Below are 12,401 nucleotides of genomic sequence, written 5' to 3'. Positions count from 1 at the left end.
AAATAAAATAAGATGATTAGTGAGGGAAAAGCAGCTTAAAAAAAGACATACTACAAATTATTCATAATTGTAATGAGAAATACTTGTTGGGAGAGTAAAACTATTGCTCAGAAATAAAATTACAGCTTCTCAGAAAAAAAAAATTACAAACTAAGGTGGAAAGTGAAAACTTATTTATTATCAGTAATTGACATTTTGTACTTAAAGCATACTTCGGTTTCTTCATCCTCTAGTTGAGCCAGACTTTGTACTTTTGGGGGCTTCAGTCCTATGCATGTTACAGTCCTAGGTTTTTTGGCCAACTATGATACATACAATAACTAGTGGGGATAAAGTGGCAGTGCTACACGGGCATGTTTTGTCTTCTTTTCGGCGAATCTGACCGAAATGCCGTTGACATGCCGATTTATACGGTTCAAGCCACTGCTTTACAAACTTGATAGTGCAGCGTCCTCGGATCACCTGTTCAACCATTCAAAAATCGTCTCATTTTAGCCTAGGTGCATAAGCTCTTTTATAAACAAAACTCAGTTGCCACGGAGCCGCCAGCGAAAAACAACAATTTCATATCGTGTGCACCTTCAGTTCGGCTTTGGCAAATTATATAATTGAGCCTAAGAACTATCCAGAAGGTGAGCCGAGTTTCAAAGCTAAGTTTACGGTATTCTTTCTAAGTTTTGACTTTTTACGCTGTCGATTTGACTCACGGTGAAAAACACTGTAAAAGTTATTGGCATTTCATGGTTTCGTTGAGGTGTCCGCTGACCAGTAAAATACTGTATCTTGCCCTAAAAAACGTATTTCCGCGGTGTTGGAATTCACTCGTCAGGCAGTGATTTTTTCTATAGAAGTGCAGTCGTTGCAAGTATTTTCGAGGTTTACTGTTTTATGCCATACGAAAAGCCAGCTATATATATAAAAAGGCTATAAATAAAGAAGAGTAACCTTCCCATCCGCTCAACCCTCAGTCTTGATGGTTTTGCCAGTTAAACTTTAACTCCCGTCTTCCGCTGAGCTGCCTGTTCAAGCTGGTAACTATGATGTTTACAATGGAAGAAGCGAAAGAATCTTCTTTTTCCGTGAAAATTTCTGAAACATTTGGCTACGTTCAGTGTTTGGATCATGCCAAAAAGATGATTTCAAAATATGAAACGATGAACACCGTAAAATTTTCCAGTTACAAGGCTGACAAGGACTTTGGAAATCATGGTGTTTACTATTGAAGTTAATCATTCACTAAAACAACTATACTTAACCAGGAACATAATTTTTTATACAGAAACATAAACTTCCATCTTCATTTAAGAATTGCATCATCCACTCAATAGAATAGCTTCAGCTATTTGAACATACACAATCTTCAACATTATTTTTGCTTTCATTCCTCAGTTGGTTTTATAACCAGCTGTATTATTTCATCTCTCTTTGTAAATAAGTATGTGTGCATTCAGAATAAAACTAATAATCTCTTTCAACAATAACTTGCCACATTAAAATTTGAAGCGCAGCCAGGATGAGACATATTAAAATACAATAAAAATGTTCTTTCTCAGTATTTAATATTAAAATTTAAAACTCATTGCAGATTGAAAAAGATACAAAACATGAAAAATCGAAAGCATCAGAGCGATTGAGATATGATATGGCAAAAGGAATTGTGAGGTCTGAGCAGAGAATTTACATAGAGTTTCCTACTGAGACTGATCATGCACATCATTTTATGGGAGAGGTAAGATAATAGAAGGTGAGGGTAGGAAGTCCACCTGCAACTGCAAGTACCAATGAATGTTTGGTTAATCGAAAAAAAAAAAAAGCTTTCTTTCTGGTATTTAATAAGGTGTCTTGTTGGAGCTATGACACTTCTCTCTGTTTTAACTTAAGCAGAACATGCCTTAAGAGAAATTAATATCTAAACACATATTCTCATTTCATTCCAGGGGAGCAGCCTATCTCAGCCTGTGGATGGCAGGATCATCAGACAAATTGAAAAGCTTGTCAATGAGGGAGTGAAAGACACCCATGAAATGCGGAGACACCTGACTGTCTACATAATAATGAAATATTAGCAAAGGATGAAATTCAACCATCTCCCTCAAACCGTAGGTTTTATCCTAAGCTGAGTGATATAAGGAGCCACATGTAACGAGCTACCATAAAGCACAGATTCTCAAAAATTGATTAAGAGAATGTGGCAGAAAAAGTTATCCAGTGGAAAGCATCTAGCACGGAGGACTTCATCTACTTCCAGCCATGTGGAGATGTCTCTTCAGCCACAACAGATGGAGAAGACCACACTACAGAACTGGATCCCAGCCCCTTCTGTTTGTCCATCAAAGTGCCTGGCAGCACAGACTCCTGAAAAGATATGGCAACATTTGTCTACTGGATGCCACATACAAAACTACCCATTATGCTTTACCTCCGTTTTTCCTTGTGGTGTGCACAAATGTTGACTACCAGGTAGTTGGATCATTTGTGGTGCAATTCAAACAGTATTTTGATAAAAAAATCAAACTGGACTTAGTTGTCATTTGCTTTTGCAAATGCAAAACCTGATTGAAGTGTGGATGATGAAAGGTAGATATCTAAAATTTATATAATTGAACTTTTCCAATGCCAACAGTTTTGAGAGTTTCAATTACAGTATTTGTGAGCTCCAATGAAGCATGCAACAGTGTATTTGCTAACAATTTTTTGCCAAAACCTACACAACAAATGAATTATCTGACTTGTGAAAAAAATGTATTTTGGCTGGGAAAATCTGACATATCACTCACAAGTCAGTAAGCTAGGCCAGAGTATATTGTAAATATTGAGATGACTTTAAAGTTTTGATGAGCCTACCGCACCATGTTATTTACAAAACAGTATGCAGTGTCATATATAATGTACATGCATGACATATTCTGTGATTAATATGCTTTACGAGTAAGAATTTCTATGTGTTTATTCAATGATGAAACAGGATCATATTCCTATGTAAGAATGTTATTATGTTGTAACAATAATTTTTTCTTGAGCTGTTTATTTAGAATAAGATTTGTTCTAGTCTGCATTCAGACATTTTGTGTTTTCTTTGTTTCACTTTTACCACACAAAGACATTTTGCCAGTACAATCACAACAACAAATGGCATACATGAAGTACTAATTGTCATCTAGCTTCTTCACACCATTTTGTCCATTGTAAGTTGATTTTAAAAATATCACAAACTAGAAGGTTTCAGCTCTTATTATATGACTGAGAAAATTACTTCTTTATGATTGACTGATAGCAGGCAAATTTATCATTAATTCTTAATTTGAACTGCATTGCTAATGAATGCAAGCATGTTTGTAATTTTCTCAGTCATATAATAAATGAGTAATCGTAACAGAAAGCTATAATGATTAAGGATATTAATAAGTGCAATATTTGAAAATTCTTTCAAATTGCACTTGCTTAAAAGCTCATGCAATTTTGAGAGAATTTTTAAAATATCACTTGTAGTGTAAATCATTAATTGCACATTCAAATTACAATTATCAATACAAAATCCATACCCCAGAGACATAACAATCAGTTAGATTCAGGGTTGCCCAGAGGGCTTACAATCAAGGTGAAGAGGCAATGATTTGATTGGTACATAACTTGCTCTGAATTTGTTGCTCTTAACCAATTTTTCAAAAAATGTTCTTCAAGTAATTAATATTATTAAGATAAATGTAAGCTTGAAAAATTGACGGAAGTTTTGACAGAAAAATAACACTAATATTGCATAGAGTTCCATCACTTAAACAAAGAAGGCCAAAAACAGAGTGTATATGATAGACACTGAACTACATAACTTAGAATTCTCAAAATAATAACAATAATCCTCACCCTATGTTATGTACTGTCCTGTGCAAGAGGTCCAAATAACATCGGGTGAGGTAGCTCGAGAATAGGTCGGCTTGTGAGTTCCTTCGGAAAAATTCATCTGCTTGTCCCGCGAACTGCTTATTAGTCTACACAAGTAAACCAAAACAATGCGTGGCCTGGTCTGAGCTTACAGCGTACAATCGCCCGCAACATACTGGTTTCACGCTTACGTCGCCATGTTAATTTCCGAAGTTTACAGTGCGGACGGGAGATGACGTCACTACGATGATCGGAAAATGCTAATCATTCGGGTCTACTTCACCCTATTGCCTAATTTCTAATTTCATATCGTGAGGTACTGGGTCGAGTGCGAACTTTGGCGGAAAAATTAAAAAAAACATGGCGTCCGCCACGAAGTGACACTGGAGTTGTGCCTCAAAGTATTGTAAAAGCAATTGGAGAACTCCAGAGATATCGTATCACCACATGACGAAAGTGCAACGGGCTTCAAAGGAAGTAATTGATCGATATATTAATGTTATTGGCTGTAAAAAGAAAGAGGAAGTGAAGTGGACACGCGTTGTGCTTTGCTCGTCTCACTGGAGCAAACAACCTGCAAGGGTTGAAGTAGATTTTCCAGGTATAAAGTTCACTACACAAGCTCGCCAAAGTGAAACGAAATGGCACTGGAATTGTGCTGCTACGTTGTGCAAAAACTCATGGAGAACAAAGCAAAATGTTGCTAGCACGCTGGAGTATTACAACTTATCTGATGTGGAAAAGGACAAAACCCTCAAAAATACTTACGACAAAATTCTTAAAAACAAGAAGGTAATCATAAAAATAGCTGATCTTAAGTTATATTGATTGTATTAACTCTGGATTAATCGTTTGCTTAAAACTAAGCTTTTATATTTTAACGAACTTTAACTAGTTAACGTTTTTAGATTTTATTGTATCTAGGCATGAGTAATGTCTCGTCATAATACACTGAGTGCTTGGCATAATCATGCTCCTGCATGATTTTACAGTGATAAGCATTTCTGTATTCAAGATGTTTTTTAAAGCCAGATTCTATTTTGTACTTTGTCGAGCACTTGAAAAAATGATTTGAGATATCAATGTTAGTACGTTCAAGTTTATCTTATACCTTGTGACTGATTTCACCTACATCTCTTGTAAACCAATCACTCCTGTCAATGTCAGTCACAGACTCGGAAGAATGTATTTCAACTTTTTTGGTTGATCTCTTATGGTAAATGGCTTTCCTTGCTGATCGAACATTTCGAAAGTACTTTAACCGAATGTGAGATGCTGCTTTTGTCTTGGCTTTTGCCTCGTCAGAGGTACTGGGGCAGTGCCACTTTTGGAGTTTCTGGGTGCAAGTCAAAGCCAAAAGAAAGTTGTTGTGTTCGGTAAAGTATTTAAGCTGAAGAAGAACAAGAACTGCGTGGCAGCAGAGACCACAGGCACCCGCAGGACATTCGCAGAATGACCTTTTCGGTTTATTTCCCTCAAAAAGCACTGTAACTGTGCGAGTTACGTCTGAAGAAAAACTCTTCAAAACGCTGGCTTTTACGTATATTGACAATCCTTCCCCTTGTATAGCTTTAATATGCTTCACTCTTCGAGACTGGAACATTCTGTAAGCCTTTCTATACTCGGCCCTTTTCTCCCCTGGCGCTTATGAGATTGATGTGCATCTATTTCACTTTGTCCGATCTTGGGAAAGAGTGAAACGTTAAATTTCCATCTTGCTGTAGCTTGAGGAACGCTTTCTCTCGGTAGTGACGTCGGAAACTTGAACTTCTTATCGATCAAAGTTATCCTTTTTTCAATCAGGGCATCGTCCTGTAGTGGGGACAAACGTTCAATGAGGGCTTCCTTTGTGCCCGATGTTTTAAGCTGTAGCTTGGCACAAAATTTGGAAAGACCTCGCAATCCAGGGACTTGATATTTTCCTCTTTTATCTGTTCTTTTATAAGGCCAAAACTGTAAACTTCTGATGAGGACGCCTCTTCCTTAGTAGCGGCGTACGCCATGTCTGTTTTTTGAATCTGTCCGCGAAAGTCCGCACTCGACCCAGTACCTCACGGTATGAAATTAGGCAATGGCGGTCGGTCGGACGCCATGCGGGAAAGTTTGCGATAAAGAAATGTTCTGAAAGACAGCTATTGTTCTGAAAGGTGAAAATTTTACTCACTTGGATGGCTTTTGTGAGTCCAATGCTGGGATAGTATTCTCGACTCAGCGCTCGATTCTTTCCCGCAGGAGACTGTTTTAAAATTCATTTCCATCAGGGAGTACATTTTGACGACGTACTCAGTTTTATAATAAAACTGAGTACGTCGTCAAAATGTACTCCCTGATGGAAATGAATTTTAAAACAGTCTTCTGCGGGAAAGAATCGAGCTTGTGCGATGGTAATGTGCTTAAGAGACGTACACAAACGAACTACCCGGCTCTGAGAGAGTCGGATCTTTCAAGACCGGATACCTTTCCTCGGGATTTCCATGGACGTTCGAGCTTGGTTGGTAAGTTGCCTGAAGGCCTCCATCGGCTGCTCGCTTCAAGGATGGAATTTTTTGTGGCAGCTCTTTCAACTGGCTCGATTTAGGCTCATTTTGACGTATCAGGTCCCACTGTAATCCGGTATGGTGGTTTTTCACTTGCCAGGATACATTCCTCCGTCCATTTGCCACTCGATTTCTGGTTGACTTCTGCTTCAATGATACAACTCTGCCTTCGAACCTTCCTCTCCAACTCTGGTAATGACATGACATCTAGACTCAAGGAATCTTCAGTCATGAAGATGAACAGAAATGAAATGAACAGAGTTGTGTAGCACACAACTACTTTTTTAAACTGTAAAAATTCTAGATATTATTGTGGTATACAGTATCAGTTGGGTTATATACTCTACCCAATTTATGAACTATTTCAGTCAACACTTGCCTCTGGTTATAGAAACCAGTGCTTGTTGAGGACTCTGGAGAAAACAGTGCCTAAAGTTCTGGGTAGCGCAGGAAAAGTTCATCTCTGAACTTGCATAATTTGCTGTGAAAATCATGATTTCCATCAGTTCCTTGCAGTAAAAAGTCCACAGGTGACACAATTTTTGCAATCTTTGGTAAAACTAAATCCACAAGTTCTTCATCGTTCAGACAGTTCAGCAGTTCACTGACGCTTTGCTTCCTGGAATAAGGATTACTCTCGTCGTCTAGAAATTTTTCTGCACATTGTCTTAGTGAAACCCGTTTCCGAGAAGTTGACAAGCCATCCAGTTTGTGCTCCGGATAAAGACGAAGATGTTCGTTTAAATTCTTTTTGTCTTTCTAAAATTTACCACAGTTTTGAAATGGGCAATGAAGTCGAATTACTGACTCGGCGTGAAGCACATTTTCCTTTGCTCGATAAGACATCTAAACAAACAACAAAAATCACAATAAAAACAATTAGCCGGCAAAAGAAACAATTCATGTTTAAAAGTACTTTAAATGCTGAATATCCCCGCGTCAAAAAGCCCGCGATAATGGAACTGACTTCGAGAGAGGAACGAAGGCTCGATCAAAACTTCTTTAAAATCAGCACATAAAAAATAAAATCAACACAAACAGGTTGAATTGGTGCGCGCGTTGGTTAATGGGATACGGCAATATAATTTCTTTCCCCAGGCCCCCGCAATGACGTCACAGATCACCTGGCCCCAGGTTAGCCATATTCTACCATGTTCTACCACATTTACCCCCACCTACCCTTGGTTATCCATGTTCTATCACGTTCACCCTATTCTACCGTAGGTAACCCCTGTTCTACCCCGTCTACCCCCATCTACACTTTCTTAGCCATGTTCTGCCACTTTCACCCTCATCTACCCTAGATAACCCATGTTCTACAACGTTTACTCACATCGACCTCAGGTTAGCCATGTTCTACCACGTTTACCCCCATCTACCCTTGGTTAGCCATGTTCTACCACGTTCACCCTCATCTACCCTAGGTAACCCATATTCTACCACGTTTACTCCCATCTACCCTAGGTAACCCATGTTCTACCAGGTTTACTCCCATCTACCCTAGGTAACCCATGTTCCACCCCGTTTACCCCCATCTACCCTAGCTTACCCATGTTCTACCACGTTTACACTAATCTACCCTAGATAACCCATGTTCTACCACGTTCATCCTCAACTACCCTAGGTAACCCATGTTCTCCCACGTTTACTCCCATCTACCCTAGGTAACCCATGTTCTACTACGTTTACCCTCATGTACCCTGGGTAACCAATGTTCTACCACGTTTATCCCCATCTACCTTTGGTTAGCCATGTTCTACCACGTTCACCCTCATCTACTCTAGGTAACCCATGTTCTACCACGTTCACCCTCATCTACCCTAGATAACCCATGTTGTACCACGTTTACCCCCATCTACCCTTGGTTAGCCAGTTTCAACCCCATTCACCCTCATCTACCCTAGGTAACCCATTTTCTACCACATTCACCTTCATTTACCCTAGGTAACCTATGTTCTACCACGTTTACCCTCATCTACCCAAGGTAATCCATGTTGTACCACGTTTACCCTCATCTACCCTAAGTAACCCATGTTCTACCACGTTTACCCCCATCTACCTTTGGTTAGCCATTTTCTACCACGTTCACCCTCATCTACCCAAGGTAACTCATGTACTACCACGTTTACTCCCATCTACGCTAGGTAACCCATATTCCACCCCGTTTACCCCCATCTACCCTAGGTTAGCCCTGTTCTACCACGTTCACCCTCATCTACCCTAGGTAACCCATGTTCTACCATGGTTACTCCCATCTACCCTAGGTAACCCATATTCCACCCCGTTTACCCCCATCTACCCCAGCTTACCCATGTTCTACCACGTTCACCCTCATCTACCCGAAGTAACCCCTGTTCTCCTACGTTTACTCCCATCTACCCTGGGTAACCCATGTTCTACCACGTTTACCCGCATCTACCCTAGGTAACCCAAGTTCTACCACGTTTTCCCCCATCTACCACAGGTTAGCCATATTCTACCATGTTCTACCACGTTTACCCCCACCTACCCTTGGTTAGCCATGTTCTATCACAATCACCCTAATCTACCGTAGGTAACCCCTGTTCTACCACGTTTACCCTCATCTACCCTTGGTTAGCAATGTTCTACCACGTCCACCATTATCTACCCTAGGTAACCCATGTTCTACCACGTTTATACCCAGCTACCCTAGGTAACCCAAAATCTACCACTTTTTTTCCCCATCTACCCCAGTATAGCCATATTCTACCCTGTTCTACCACGTTTACCCCCATCTACCCTTAGTTAGCCATGTTCTACTACGTTCACCCTCATCTACCCTAAGTAACCCATCTTCTACCACGTTGACCCCCATGTTCTCTAAGTAACCCATTTTCTACCATGGTTACCCTCATCTACTCTAGGTAACCCATGTTCTACCCCGTTTACCCCCATCTACCTTTTCTTGGCCATGTTCTATCACGTTCACCCTCATCTATCCTAGGTAACCCATGTCCTACCACGTTAACCCTCATTTACCCCAGGTAACCCATGTTCTACCAGGTTGACCCCCATCTACCCTAGGGAAGCCATGTTCTACCACGTTCACCCTCATCTACCCTAAGTAACCCATGTTCTACCACGTTGATCCCCACCTACCCTAGGTAACCCATGGTCTACCACGGTTACCCTCATCTACTCTAGATAACCTATGTTCTACCCCGTTTACCCCCATCTACCCTTTGTTAGCCATGTTCTACCACGTTCAACCTCATCTACCCTAGGTAACCGATATTCTACCACATTAACTCCCATCTACCCCAGGTTAGCCATGTTCTACCACGTTTACCCCCATCTATCCTTGGTTAGCCATGTTCTACCACGTTTACTCCCATCTACCCTAGGTAACCCATGTTCTACCACGTTTACCCTCATGAACCCTAGGTCACCCATGTTCTACTTCGTTTATTCCCATCTACCTTTGGTTAGCCATGTTCTACCACGTTCACCCATATCTACCCTAAGTAACCCATGTTCTACCACGTTTACCCTCATGAAACCTAGGTAACCCATGATCTACCTTGTGTATCCCCATCTACCTTTGGTTAGCCATGTTCTACCACGTTCAACCTCATCTACCCTAGGTAACCGATATTCTACCACATTAACTCCCATCTACCCCAGGTTAGCCATGTTCTACCACGTTTACCCCCATCTATCCTTGGTTAGCCATGTTCTACCACGTTCACTCACATCTACCCTAAGTAACCCATGTTCTACCACGTTTACCCTCATGAAACCTAGGTAACCCATGATCTACCTTGTGTATCCCCATCTACCTTTGGTTAGCCATGTTCTACCACGTTCACCCATATCTACCCTAGGTAACGCATGTTCTACCATGTTTACTCCCATCTACCCTAGGTAACCCACGTTCTACGACGTTTACCCTCATGTACTCTAGGTAACCTATGTTCTACCTCGTTTATCCCGATCTACCCTTGGTTAGCCATGTTCTACCACGTACACCCTCATATACCCTAGGTAACCCATGTTCTACCACGTTTACCCCCTTCTACACTAGGTAACCCATGTTGTACCACGTTTACTCCCATCAACCCTTGATTGACCATGTTCTACCACGTTAACCCTTATCTACCCTAGGGAATCCATGTTCTACCACGTTTACCCCCCCATCTACCCTTGGTTAACCATGTTCTACCACGTTTGCCCTCATCTACCCTAGGTAACCCATGTTCTACCACGTTTACACCCATCTACCCTTGGTTAGCCATGTTCTACCATGTTGACCCTCATCGACCCTAGGTAACCCATGTTCTACCACGTTTACACCCATCTACCCTTGGTTAGCCATGTTCTACCATGTTGACCCTCATCGACCCTAGGTAACCCATGTTCTACCACGTTTACACCCATCTACCCTTGGTTAGCCATGTTCTACCACGTTCACCCTCATCGACCCTAGGTAACCCATGTTCTACCACGTTTACTTCCATCTACCCTTGGTTAGCCATGTTCTACTATGTTGACTCTCATCGACCCAAAGTAACCCGTGTTCTACCCCGTTTACTCTCATCTACCCTTGGTTAGCCATGTTTTACCTCCTTTGTGACATTTGTGACAGCTAGGCTGTACGCATGAATAAATATTTGATTGATCTGCATTTAGTGGGTTTTGGCTGTTTTTCAACTGGCGCGAGGAAGAAAATTTAGTGGTGAACAATAAAGACAATAGAATTTTTATCGGTCTGATAGTTGCCCCTTGGAAATTTGATGTTCTTTAAAATAGCATATTTTCCCTCAGATAGTGACTCTTGAACGTATTTTTGTGACCTGAATAGAAAGACATAGTTATTGAAGGGTGAAAATGGTCTATTTCGCATTTACTTAAGATTTAAGAAATAAAAGAAGGCAAAAGTCCTCGGTCAAATACTTATTTGAAATGGTTAAATGTATTTTTGTGACATGAAAGGCGTCACGTTTTCTCCGCAGGGTGAAAATAGTTTATTTCAAAAAATAGTAACTCTTCTTATCTTACTACTTTGCAAAATGAATAAAAATCCTTCTCATTAATTGAAGATTACTCCAAAATTCTCGTGAAAGTTACCTTTAACTTATTAGAAAATATATCTGCATTCTTTTAATTTCGTTACATCTCGCCTGGTTTCGTTTCGTTTCGTTTCGTTTTGCAAAATATTGTACTAGTAAGCCGTTGATTTGTTGTCCAATACGCCTTTAAAATCCATGGGTTTTCTTTGAACAATTACAAAAATTTACCAGAACATACAGTACCGCCTGAGAAATGATCGGTCTGGTTTACAGTGCTGATTGGTGGCGAAATGTCCTCTGTAAAAAAGAAAAACAGATCTGGCTGGCTTATAATAGTGACCCGTAGTTAAATAGTTTTGTTGTATTAGGTCATACTTTTAGGTGATTGGATTTTTCCTGAGAGATATCACTCCAAACCTTCTTCTATTGACTTCAGTTAGAAACAGTAACTGAAATAATAAAACTTGGTGTAGAATTTAGCATTTTTTGCATTCAATTTCAGTTTATTGGCATTTCCTCGGGAATACGTTTTGTCTTTCTTTCCCGCGTTCGCTATAATTTACATGTTGTAATATTCTAGCTTTTTAGTTTCATCGTTGATTTCACCGAGAGAACATCTGGTTTAGTTGCTGTTTTCTCGCGGCCTACAGCGCCGATACAATGTAAGTTCCTCGTTATTATGTTCATCGCGTTCGCTTTAGCCGCCTTTAGGTTTTATATTTCTGCATTTTGTAAACTTGTATTTTTGTTGGTTCTTTATTAGTTCAAACCTCTTCCTCTATCGAGCGTTTGAGATCATTGCTGTAAGCGGCCACGAAAGGACATGCCTCTTGGCAGTAACATAGTTTGAAATTGTCGAGTTGATATGAGGAGATAATGGATATTGGCGCTGATAAAGCTTTAGATTCCGGTGACGGGGATGGCGTTCGACCTAGGATGCCGAGTAAACAACTGG

The 12,401-nt window shown here is 40.3% G+C and overlaps 2 long non-coding RNA genes across 2 annotated transcripts in view; one reads left to right on the top strand and one right to left on the bottom strand.

The window, feature by feature from the left end:
* LOC148717424 (uncharacterized) overlaps positions 1-3,061 on the top strand; it is a 5,216-nt gene extending 2,155 nt beyond the window's left edge. Inside the window, exons 2-3 of the long non-coding RNA XR_015994556.1 lie at positions 1,586-1,729; positions 1,938-3,061. This is a non-coding gene — a long non-coding RNA (uncharacterized LOC148717424). The remainder of the gene's footprint in view (positions 1-1,585; positions 1,730-1,937) is intronic.
* On the bottom strand, positions 1,543-4,657 carry LOC148717423 (uncharacterized). The gene is made up of 2 exons (XR_015994557.1): positions 3,862-4,657; positions 1,543-2,355 (listed from the first exon to the last, which is right to left on the bottom strand). It is a non-coding gene; the product is annotated as an uncharacterized LOC148717423 (long non-coding RNA).
* Between the last annotated feature and the right edge of the window lie 7,744 nt (positions 4,658-12,401).

The sequence above is a fragment of the Stylophora pistillata genome, chromosome 13, assembly GCF_964205215.1.
Source record: "Stylophora pistillata chromosome 13, jaStyPist1.2, whole genome shotgun sequence".
In the NCBI taxonomy this organism is placed as follows: Eukaryota; Metazoa; Cnidaria; class Anthozoa; order Scleractinia; family Pocilloporidae; genus Stylophora; species Stylophora pistillata.
Note: the sequence above shows the minus strand (reverse complement) of the source record. Positions and strands in the feature narration are given on the sequence as shown.